Below are 11634 nucleotides of genomic sequence, written 5' to 3' on the forward strand. Positions count from 1 at the left end.
TGTGAACTTGCATTTAGTCACCGTAGCGTAATGGCATAGTTTCACATAACATGCATAACATGCAGTGCCAGAAATTATGCAAGTTTCACCTGGCAGCCCTACTTTTTGTGGTGATATTTGAAAGTTGCATTCACTGTGGTTTTCTTCGTAGAAGACATGCATCTCCCAGTATTCTGAGCAGCATGGAAGACGATGGCTGAAATACGATGTATAGAACACGGATGGAAGACGATGGATGCACAATGGATGGAAGACAATGGTTGGAACAGGATGGATAGAAGGCGATGGATTGAACATGATGGATGAAACACGATGGATAGAAAACGATGAATGGAGGATGATGTATGCACCAGCTCACGTTTGGTCAGTGGTGCCACAATGTATTGCTGGAGTCTGCTGCATATGCCTGGCAGGCCTCGCCCCTACTGAGATTGAAGTGTCCTTGAGCCCGGCCATCCCTCTATGACTAGACCCCCTCCCCCCTGATGGAGGGAGGAGCTGATACCTATTTCCCACATTATTGCTCAGTATCTGCCCTCTTACCAGATCTTCAGGCTTTTGGAGGCCTTTAGTTTTAGGTGCAGAAGCTGCATCCATGGCTGACGCCTACAGACCTGCTTATAAATAAAGTACAGTGACCACTGGAAGCAGGGACCCCTACTTCTTTTTACTGAAAAAAGCATGGGAACATTAGCATTATTGTGAATGGGAAAATAATTGCGAATACTGGAACAAATACAAGCAGAGTAGTGATTGTGATCATCTTTGGTGCACCTCTCTTTACAATTATGCCCAGAGAACATTTTATTTTGTGCAATGCAGAATGTAAGATAAATGGTGGCTGCTGCCTGCAGAAAATGTCAAGGTCAGCCCCTGCCACAGTTTTCCTCCCTCTTGTATCTTTTTAGCCAGGCTAGAGTTAGCGTGCATGCGCTGCTCTGCCAGGCATGCTGCATTCTGTCTGTGGGCTTTGGCCATGCCCACCACTTTCAATTGGTCCTTCTTGTGCCTTTCCATGCCTTTCTTTTGTGTGGTGAATTGGTGCCATTTGTCCCTCCTTTGGGTGTGTTTTTCAGACCTATGCTGACTGGCCCTGTTACATGGGTCATTTCTCTTCAGGCCATTTCCTACTCTTTTTTAACATTTGGTTTTTGGACTGAACACTAGCGCTCATGTTTTGAGTCACTGTGTGCTTGTTTGGTCAGCGGTTGCGTAGAGCTCTTTAAGAGGTTGGTGTCGTTTTTCTCACTCATGACATACCTTGTGTTTTACTAAGAAACCATCCTTCCCCGGTGGCTTAGTTGCTGTGTACTCTGTTTTGATTTGTCAAATAGTGATTTTCCACGTTGTTCTGCTCTGTAGTCTCTGCGCCATGGCTATGATGGATGGAGCGGAGAGCCTGCAAGAAGACACTGACAGGCAGAACTGCGGCAGGCAAACAAGAGCACTTCGGTGGTTCCGGCCTTCGGAGAAATGTATGTTTAAAAAAAAAAAATTGGTGACAGTTTTTTAATCGTAGGTCAGTGTTAGTTCCAGAAACTAGAACAGAAATGCCTGACAGCAGGGGTGAATTTGGTTTGCAGCATTCTGATTGCTGTTGACCTGGTAATAATATATAATGCATTCTGTGGTTTTTGAAAGCTGCAAATAACAAACTACGGGAAAGTTCATGCTCCCCTTGCATGTCTCCTCCCCTCTCCCTGTGCTCACCCTCCCTTTCGTTTAACTTGAACTTTCCTGCCCTGAGGCCTCTACACCACCCGCCCCTTTTTCGTCTCTCTTCCCCCTGCATGCTGTGTGTTTATGCAGCAGCAGGAATGCGATGCTTGCTTAGCGCTGGGGGCCCAAGGGGACTGCACTTTTAAAGCCACATTCTCAAACTGCAACAGGTCTCGTACCATCCCCCACCCGCTATGTATTAACCCTGAAGTACCGGATGCTCACATCTACCAAAGCATAAACAAACATACAGTTCACTGACAATCCTGCAGCCCTGACACATTACTTAAGGGCACTTAGCAAAGTTGCTCAAAATCAAAATCTTCATAAGTAAGAAACATTTCTATTATAATGCCAATATCCCTAACTCTAAAGAAATGCGAGACCTATTGCATTGCAAATGCTTGTTTATTTATTCCCGCCAACCTGATGCGGATCTTGGATCGTGGCAGGGGTTTCTATGATGGCAGAGCGCATGAGATACCTCCGAGTCTAGAAGGAAAAGGCTTGTGGCCACTAGTTTGGCTTGTATTGCATATCGCACTGACCCATCTGTTCACTCTTCCCCAGCATTTGCAATGGAGGCAGTGCTACGACAAATTAAGGCGCTTCTCCCTGGGGCGCATGACACTTTCATGTGGAGTACTTTTCACAGTGAGGTGGCCCGTGATATCTGCATTTGAGGGGAGGCATTGGCTACATTAGCAGGTAACCCAAGCAAGTTTCTTTCTGGATTTCTGGAATTAATTACTGTTTGTGTTCAGCATGCTGCCATGCAAGGTCAGCCTTGGATCTACGGGGTACAATGGTCATCAAGGATATCCTCTTATCATTTTTTGTGGGGGTCCTTTCTATTTACCTGTTGCAGTTTGAGAAATTCATGTTAGTTTATTTTTCTCTGTTAAGCCCGATTTGTGTTTTTTTTTTATATTGCAACAACTTTTTGGGTCTAGAGAATTTTTCTGTGATATATTTTTCCTAAAGGCATTCCTTTTACCTTTTGTACCCAGGTCCTTCGTCTTGTTTTATGGGTTCTTTCTGCTGGTAAGCCCATTGTGTGTTTGACTGCTGAGCTGTCAAAATGTCACACAATTGATGGATGGCATGCAGAACCAATCAAAACATTCAGTCCCAGTCAAGAGATCTGGGTTAAATCCATCATTCTTTTGCTCACCATGCCATCCCAGTTGAGACCCAGTCATATGCAAATCAGTCCTGGCCCTGTGCCTCATGGGAACAGTCCAGACCGAACTGCCAAGCCAGGTCCTCCCTGGTCCAGAAACAAGAATCCTAGGACCGGTTTTGGGGTTTCACCCCTCTTCAGCCAGGATAACTTGAATCCAGTGGCACAGTAAGCTTGGGACCCTCGTCTGGGCATACCCGGCGCACTTAGGGCGAGAAAGCAAAAGACACACAATTGATGGAAGGTAAACATTTGCAGAAGAAGAAATGGCTGTCTCCAACTTGCGCTCCTGAGGAAGACATCTTGCATGGTGTGAGTGCGCACTCCCACATCAAATGTTGTTCTTCTCGAGTGGCAGACCAGAAATTACAGGAGATGGTGAAATTGTTCTCAGAGGCGTATCAGCGATATATGGGTAGAGTGGACTCCCTCCCCCTATCGTTCTACCCTGATTATAATTCTTCTGGTTTTTCGGTGTCTTCCCCATCTTCAGCTTCTTCCTGAGCTGCTCCAGATCATAATGAAGAGGATCTGGGATTTCCAGACAGCGTTTCAGCATCAAGGGGAATTATATTTATAAGGAAGGAATAAACTGCATCATCAAATATTTATCTGCAAACCTGCATCTACCGATCAACTCTGAACAGCCGTCCCCCAATGGAAATTGGTTTTGCCACTTTCAAAGACCTGCAGTGCCTAAATTCCCAGTAATCCCTGCTATTCAGAGTTTATTACAAATATGAAGCTTCCCCAGAGTCTTTCTATTGCACCCCTGTTGGGTCATTTGGTGGATCATAATGCCCTTTTGAATGAGGATGTTGTGGTTTCAGATGTTGTGCACAAAAACATCTGAGGGTGCTTTGAAAAGGGCATATGCTGGTATGTCGGCCTGATTCTTTGGATGAGATTGGACGTTTATTAGATGTTCTCTTCCCAATCATTGCTCAAGGAAATCAGAACCTCTCATCTGCTATTCAGGTGGGGGAAGATTTTTCTCAATTGCTAGCACATGTGGAAGTCTAAGCAAAGTTTCTTTCCGATGTTGTTTTTGATAATCCTCGAGATTCTGCCATGGCTTCAGAGGGTTTGTGGCTGCTATATGTTATTTACGTCTGAGAGGATGGTGGGTTGATTCCTCTCAACAGACCTATCTTCTCAGTATGCCTTTTTCAGGAAATAAGTTATTTGGGGAAGAGTTAGTGGAACTCCTTCAAAAACCAGAAGCATGTGTAGACTTTCAAATTCAGAAAAAAAGACTGACAAGCAAAAGAGAGGCTTTGGCGTATACAAGGATAAGTGGCCTAATTTTAACAGGTCAAGATTTCAACCTAAGTGTCAGAATTCCAACTCCTTTTGTCAACCTCCTGGTCCCATGGGCAATCCCTCTCAGCATTCCTGACTATGCTGGGTGTCTGGGTGGGAGCTGCCTTCTGGACCATGTGTCTACCCTTAGGTGCTATCAATCTGACCTCAGGACCCATGGACATGTCCAATTCATACAATAGGCTGCCCAGGGAACCAGCAGTCTGACTTCGTGCTCAACATCCAGTCCTCAGGACCCACCTTTCTGACCTCAGGGCCCATCTTCCTGCCCTCAGAATCCACTGTCCACATTCTGGAGTCATCATTGTGACCTGCAGACCCATCATCCAGCCTGCAGGATCTAACAACCGCCATTGGGAGCCATCGACTTAGTTTTCAAGTGAAGGTCAGATGGCTCTATTCTTCACTCACAGCACAAATTGACTGTGGTGGTTATGTTTCACAACCCTTTCAAATCCATAAGGGGCAAGGCAGGGATGCCCATTATCACCCTGGCTGTTCCAGTTAAGCCTTGGTGTCAGTCGTTTGTCAGTCCACACATATATTTAGGTAAATGATACACATGCAGGTATCAAAATCCTGCTCTAAGCCAACAACATTCTGCTAACCCTGAGTCATCCTGACTCTTTCTCCCTGATTGATGCCTTCTCTGTTTTTCCGGGTACAAAATAAACTTGACAATGAGTGAGACACTATAGTTAATGAATTAGGCTCGTTGACCAACTTTGGATACTTATAGCTTCACATGGAAGGCAACAGGTTTAAAATACTTGGGCATTCTAGTAAATAGAAGTCTTGATAATATGGTAACTGATAGTTTACAACATCTAGTGACTAACTTGGAGGTCAACGTCACACACTGGTCCAGCCTACAAATCCTTTAGAATATCTCAGGAAAAAGGGACTAGTGAGGGGTCGGAACCAGCATTTACTATGAAATCTTTATAACCCAATCCCTGTAAAATATGGTCTTTACAACGACCCTCCTTTACCATTGCGTTCCTTTACCTTGCAAGTCTTCACAATGACTTGCTATAAGGGAAGCGGCATTGGACTTCGAAGTCCAACGCTTTCCCTAGTTTGCGCTGACTGTAGATGAAATAGTAATTTTTACCTCTCCAAAGCCCAGTGCTTTCCCCTAAGGCAAAGTGGTTGTAAAGAATTGCGTGGAAAAGGAATACTGTGGTAAAGATGGGTCACTGTAAAGACTGCGTAATTAACCCATCGTTGTAATGGCTTGCGGGGTTCCATCATACATCTGCAAGGGGTACTGCTGCCAACTTATATAAAATCCTTATTGATAACCTATACTCCCATAGCATGCATAACACCACTAAAACACTTTGGCAGGAAAGACTAGGTATATATTACCAGATGATGGATGGAAAGAGATCATGGAGTTGCATACTAACTCACTTTGAGAAACACGATTTAAATATCTGTTCTTCAAGATCTTACATGATTGATGCTGGTCCCCTTACAAGTTCCATCTAATACCAACTGATGATTGATGGCATTGCACAGTCAAATGTTGTGACCTTTACCTCATACTATGGTCTTGCTCAAACTTGGTCCCCTAATGGCGCTCAATATGGTAAACGCTTCACCCCACTCAAGTTCTCTATTCCATACTCTTTTCCGGCAAGTTGGTCCTATTACACAACTTTACTGACATTGATAACATGAGTTTGCATTGGTGGAGATGGACAGCAACAGTATTCATGGCTGCCAAAATCTGAATACTGTGGCACTGGCGTTCCCTTGCACCAGGAGTGGGTCACTCAGTTGTATCTACTGGCAACCTATAAAATAAATATTTACAAGACCCAGGATAAGTTGCTCTTATTTGATGACATCTGGGGCCCCTTCTTACTCTCACTGAATCTTAATGTTATATGGTCATATGGGCCTTTATTACCCCCTCATCAATGGACATAGGGTTAGGACAATCTCAATGTGGGGACATCTGTGATGGTTGTGGGAAATGGGCAGCGACAAGGTAGGATAGGGAGATGTATGGATCATTGTTCATAGTAGAGCAGGGCTGTCCTACTTCCATCTTCAGGGGGGTGGCAGAGGAGGAAACACCAAAATATGATACCTGCATAGAGTGTGGTGAATTGACACATACGTGTCAGTGTTGCCCGGCCTTATTGACCAGTTTGTTCTGTGGCATTAAACTATGTTGCCTTCATGTGCTATAGACTGAAATGATTCTAAGATAACTGTGCCGACTCGTTACGTTTCTGATTTTCCCTTTTCTCTTCCTTTTTTAATTTTTTTACATCTGATCCTCCATGAATATTTGTATTAAAAACGCAATAAAGAAATGTGCCCAAAAAATTGAATAAAGAAATGTGCAATAAAATTAAATAAAGAAACACAAATAAAGAAACCACCCTTGTGTTATCAGCTCAGTTTGTTTAGCAAGGCTTGCATCCGATCTACTTGCTTGAAGATATTCAAACACAAAATGTGACTTACATGACATTCATGATAGTATGGAACAAAAATAAAAATAAGCATGATGGTGGTTAATTTGAAAAGCAGTTTTCATGCAAAGAAAGAGTTTTCAGATGTAAAACACCAGTGTGAAAAAAGAACAACAACTGTCTTGATTGACAGGTGTGAGGGTCACTGCAGTAAGAAAAGAGGCACCCTTTGGTTAAAATGTACTGAAAAGACCAGAGAAGAGACAGTGCCTTAGGGTGATATGTACAACCCCTTTTTGGGGTCGCAAATGGGTCGATTTGCAGAATTAGCCCGTTTGCGAATGCAAAAAGTTATTTTGACATGTACCAAATCCAAATAGCAATTTGGTAATCTGTTACCAAATTGCAATTTGGGTTTGCGATTCGGTATTTGGAAGGGGTATTTTGAGGATGTCCCTTCCGAATACCTAAGGGACCCCTCTCCCTGCGTGCATGTTTAAAATGTATTTTCTAAGAGCTGGCAGTGGTCTCTTTTTATTTTTCAAATGCATCCAGTTTTCCTTTAAAGAAAACGGGCTGCATTAAAAAAAAATGATTGCTTTATTTAAAAGCAATCACAGATGTGGTGTTCTGCTGACCCAAGCAGGCCACCATCCTTGTTCTTTTAGCAATTCCCAATGGGTCGCAAACCGAGACCTACCTCATTATTATTCATGTTCTAGGTCTATTGGTGACCCACTGGGAATCGCAAATCAAACTCAAAAGAGTTTCATTAATTTGAAATAGCGATTTCCTAATTGCAATTAGGAACCTGCTATTTCCAACCTTTGTACATGTGGCCCTTAGTCTGACCAATTCCCTGCCTCTAGTCTTTTACCATCTCGGCAAGAAGAAGATTGGGTTGTCTGCAGTCCAAATCAATACAAGGCTATGGAAGGAAAAAGAAAAATGACAATTTTCCCAAAAAGTTGGGACACCCCGCCCCCAACCTCTTAACACTACTACTATCTCAACTCCGCTGACACCGTCATCACTCTTCTTGTCCCATCCCACTCTTCCCCTTCATCATTAACACTGTCCCCCCCTCTCATATCACCGCTGACATGTGCAATCCCATCAGGTCATACAGCTCCTTTACAACTACGAATCACATAGGCTTTAAGTGGAGCTGGTCCTAAAACAGATTTTCAAATGGATTTCTATTGGGCCCTGTGTTCATGTCCTTTACTGTAAAGGCAAAAGTATTGATCAATTTGTATTTCTCATAAATGACTGTAATAAACCCTAAGGGAATCCATGTCAACAAAGCAGTGTCTGTTTACGTTTCACATACTTTACTTCATCGTGCATACCCTAAGAGTATTTGCTTTCTCGAGATGTGTTTCTGTGGTTTTATTTCTACACATTATTTGGCTCTTGTATACATATCGTAAACCGGGTCACCTCCGTGTGACTGGATGAGTTCAGGTTAAGGGTGGGTGTTTATGACTTGGCATGATTGAGAGCCCTGAAGCTGAAGGCAGTACATGTTTCTAACAGTGCCTGCCATTGGCTCATTAAGGTATTCATACTAAATGCACATCCATCCAATCCTGGATGTCTCTGCAGAGTGCGCAGAGCGATGGTCATTGGCAATTGTCAGTAAAAGCTACACTTGAGCGCAAGCAGCCAGAGGCCGGGTCACAGCTAGCTTTGCATGCCCATCAGCACAAGGTGAAGCCAGAGTTCTAGGGCCCTTTTTCACCCCACATCTTTATGTAAATGTGTTTGTATTTATATAGCGCACTTCTACCCAGAGGTCTCGTAGCGCTGTATTCATACCGCGCTGGAACCCACCCTGGCTTTCCTGTGAAATGTCCACTCCTGGGCACCCCCAAGGTGAAGCCAGGCATCCAAGCCCTGCTGGGGCCGTTGTGGAGATTAAGCAAGCTATTGCCCAGAGTCACAGAGTGGGACCCATGATTAGACTAGGCACCGAGGCGAGAATTATCAGGTCCGGGGAAATTGAGTCCAAGAGCCGCCGAGGCGGGAATTGAACCCTGGTCCCGGGCCAGACCTCTGCATCAGGGTCTGCCACTCTAACCATTGAGCCACACTTCTCCACTTATGAAATCCTTCATTTGCATTTCTTGCGTAATGTCTTACCAGTTCAGCACCTACCCTTCACTCTCTCCTTCTCTTCGATTTTCCTTTCATCAGTGCAGAAATGACATGGTCTCAGCTGGATCCGGCGTTTATTATTGAGCCGGATTTGGGTCGGCATCAGTGAAATATGCTGATGGTGTTCTAATGTACCTGGCCCACAACAGGACTCATATAGCAGCTGCATGTTGTCTGCTGTCCTTTCAAAGTAACACCTATATGGGATGAGGGGGGGTTCTTCTGTTCTTTAGCAGCTGGGTCCACAACAAGGTCTCACTTATAGGGCCAGCAGCCCCTGTTGGTTCCAGTGGCAACCTGGCTGTGGGTTATCTGGCGCCTAAGACGTACATGCCAAAGCAATGGAGGGAAACACATGCACTTAGCTTGCTATGGCTTCACAAATGCTCAGAAAAACTATGATTTGCAGGCATTTGTGTACAACCAATGTATCTAAGAGCTAGGCATACAAAGCAAAAGTGTCAGATATTTCTGACTGTATGATTGATTACACTAATAATGATATAAGTAACACTTAAATGATAGTTGTATTAGTTTGTTCTATGCTGATGCTAGTCAGCCTTATGTTGGTTGTAAGACCGCTTCACATCACATAAACATATTATACAGAGATATATGAAACATAGCAGTGTGTAAATCGATGTAAAGGGAATATTACAAGTAGGGTTACAACCTGTAAAACGTACATATCATTAAATACTTTTAGGTATTATATGTTAAGGGTACTTGGTTTAGAGCAGCGGTACTCAAAGTACAGCCAATGGGCCACTTACAGCCTGACAGGCCTTACCATGTGGCCCCCAAGGAAAACAACAGCAGTCACGGATTCTGCACCATTTCTGCTTTCGTGATTCCTCGGGTCGCATTCGCCGGAAGAAAGTATCAAAGGGGCACGTGCAGACAATCAGTGTCTTGTATGCTCACCTGCGCCCCCGCCTTCATCTGCCTCTGTGATGTCATTTGCTTACGTCGTCGCAGAGGGAGAGGCTTTTCAAAGAAGGCAGGCAGGCAGGTTGATGGCTTTCTTTTTCAGCACACTTACCTGCCCTTATCCTCACCTAGCTTGCTGACCTTTCACGGCCAGTGAGAGGAGGCAGCATCCCTTCCTTCAGGTAACAACAGGCACCCAAGATCACTGCTGCAGCCAATACATTTTTTAATGTAATGTTGGGTGCGTGCATGTGTGAATGTATGAATGTTTGTGTATTCGTGAATGGGTATTTGTAAGTGTGTGCGTGTATGAAATAGAATTTGCATGTGTGTGCCTGCTACACCTCTGCTGGACATTATCGGCCTGCCTACTTTTTGTGGAGCCCTGATCTGCAAACAGAAGTGGGCCACAAGCCGGTCCCTGAAATGTTCATGACAGTGCAACATTTTGTACAGATTTGAATTCATGAGTGCACAAGTAGCCCTATGGTCCAAAAAGGAAATATTGATTGGAATAAGTCCTAAAGATGTTTGAGAATGATGGTGCTACTGGTTTAAAAGAAATTGCAGCAGACAGCGAAATATTTTTCTGGAAACAAGTTGACGATGATGAAAATAATACATTGAAAAAGCATCAGAAAGAACATGAGATGTACATAGGCAGCTGAAGTGTAATGAATAATGCTCTTTTTCTTCATATATAGTGCATTATTCCCATGTACTTGTCTCTGTAATGTACTTTGTGTGCCCAATGCATTGTTTCATGCAGCAGTATTACACGTAGAACTGCTGGGTTCTGCTTTCAGGCTTCGGAACAATTTGTTTTGTGTTAGTTCTGCCTGTTCAGCATTACAATGGGTATAAAATGCAGCCATAACACGACGTAATTTCATTGTCTTTTCATTTGCTTTTGAACAGAGTATAAATATTTAATCACTCCAGTTGAAGGTGATTTACACTCCCAACAATACGTTAATTACATGAAAGTTAAAGGTAGTTTGTGATTTATTACAATTGAATGCTTCATGTTTACCTGTTTAATAAAAGTGTGCACCTGTAAGGAAACAAAAAAATGCTTCAGTTATGAGGGAATAGCCACAAATTGTTTGTAGTTGGAAATTATTAACACACCTCAAGTGCACATAATTACATGTTTCTCTCAGAGATTTCACAGCACTGACAGATTTGCAATCCTCTAAAAAGGTTTTGAAAGACCCAAATACCACTAATTTGCTGAGTAGATTTATTTTTGGGATTCTTGTAACATTGCTCACTGTGACAGAACCAATTTGGCAGCATAAATGGAGTGTGTTTTCAGTTGAAACTCTGTGAGTGCTCAGCTCTTTGACAATACTGTGATTGTTAAGAGGAGGGTCCATTGGGTTTTTGGGTATTCCGAATGCAAAATGCTAATTCTTATGGTTTGTATTTTAGTGTCAGGTTTCCACAGCTTACAATTGCATCCAAACATTCAAAATCCACTTACGCAGTATATAAGCAGGCAAACTGCTCTTCAAACTCATAGGGGGAGATTTCTAGGATTTTGCACCATGTTTGCGTCACAAAAGTATTTTTTTCCAATTTACTTTTCAGCGCTAAACTAGTTTAATGCTGGAAAGAACATAAAAGTAACGGAAAGCAGCGCATAGTGCCATGGGGGCTCACCATGGGTGGAGTACGGGTGTTACCATGCAACCACCCAAGGTTTCTGATGCAAAACCCTATTTACCAAATAAAGTAGACAGGGTTTAGCATCAGAAACGATGTCCTTTTGAAGTAGGCGCAACAAAGGAGAAATGCTTTCATTTCTCCTTCCTTGTCCACCTTTGCGCGTGGGCTGCACGTTACAGCACACATACAATGAAGGAAACGAGTTAAAGTCAGTCT

Source organism: Lissotriton helveticus, chromosome 12, assembly GCF_964261635.1.
Source record: "Lissotriton helveticus chromosome 12, aLisHel1.1, whole genome shotgun sequence".
Classification (NCBI taxonomy): domain Eukaryota; kingdom Metazoa; phylum Chordata; class Amphibia; order Caudata; family Salamandridae; genus Lissotriton; species Lissotriton helveticus.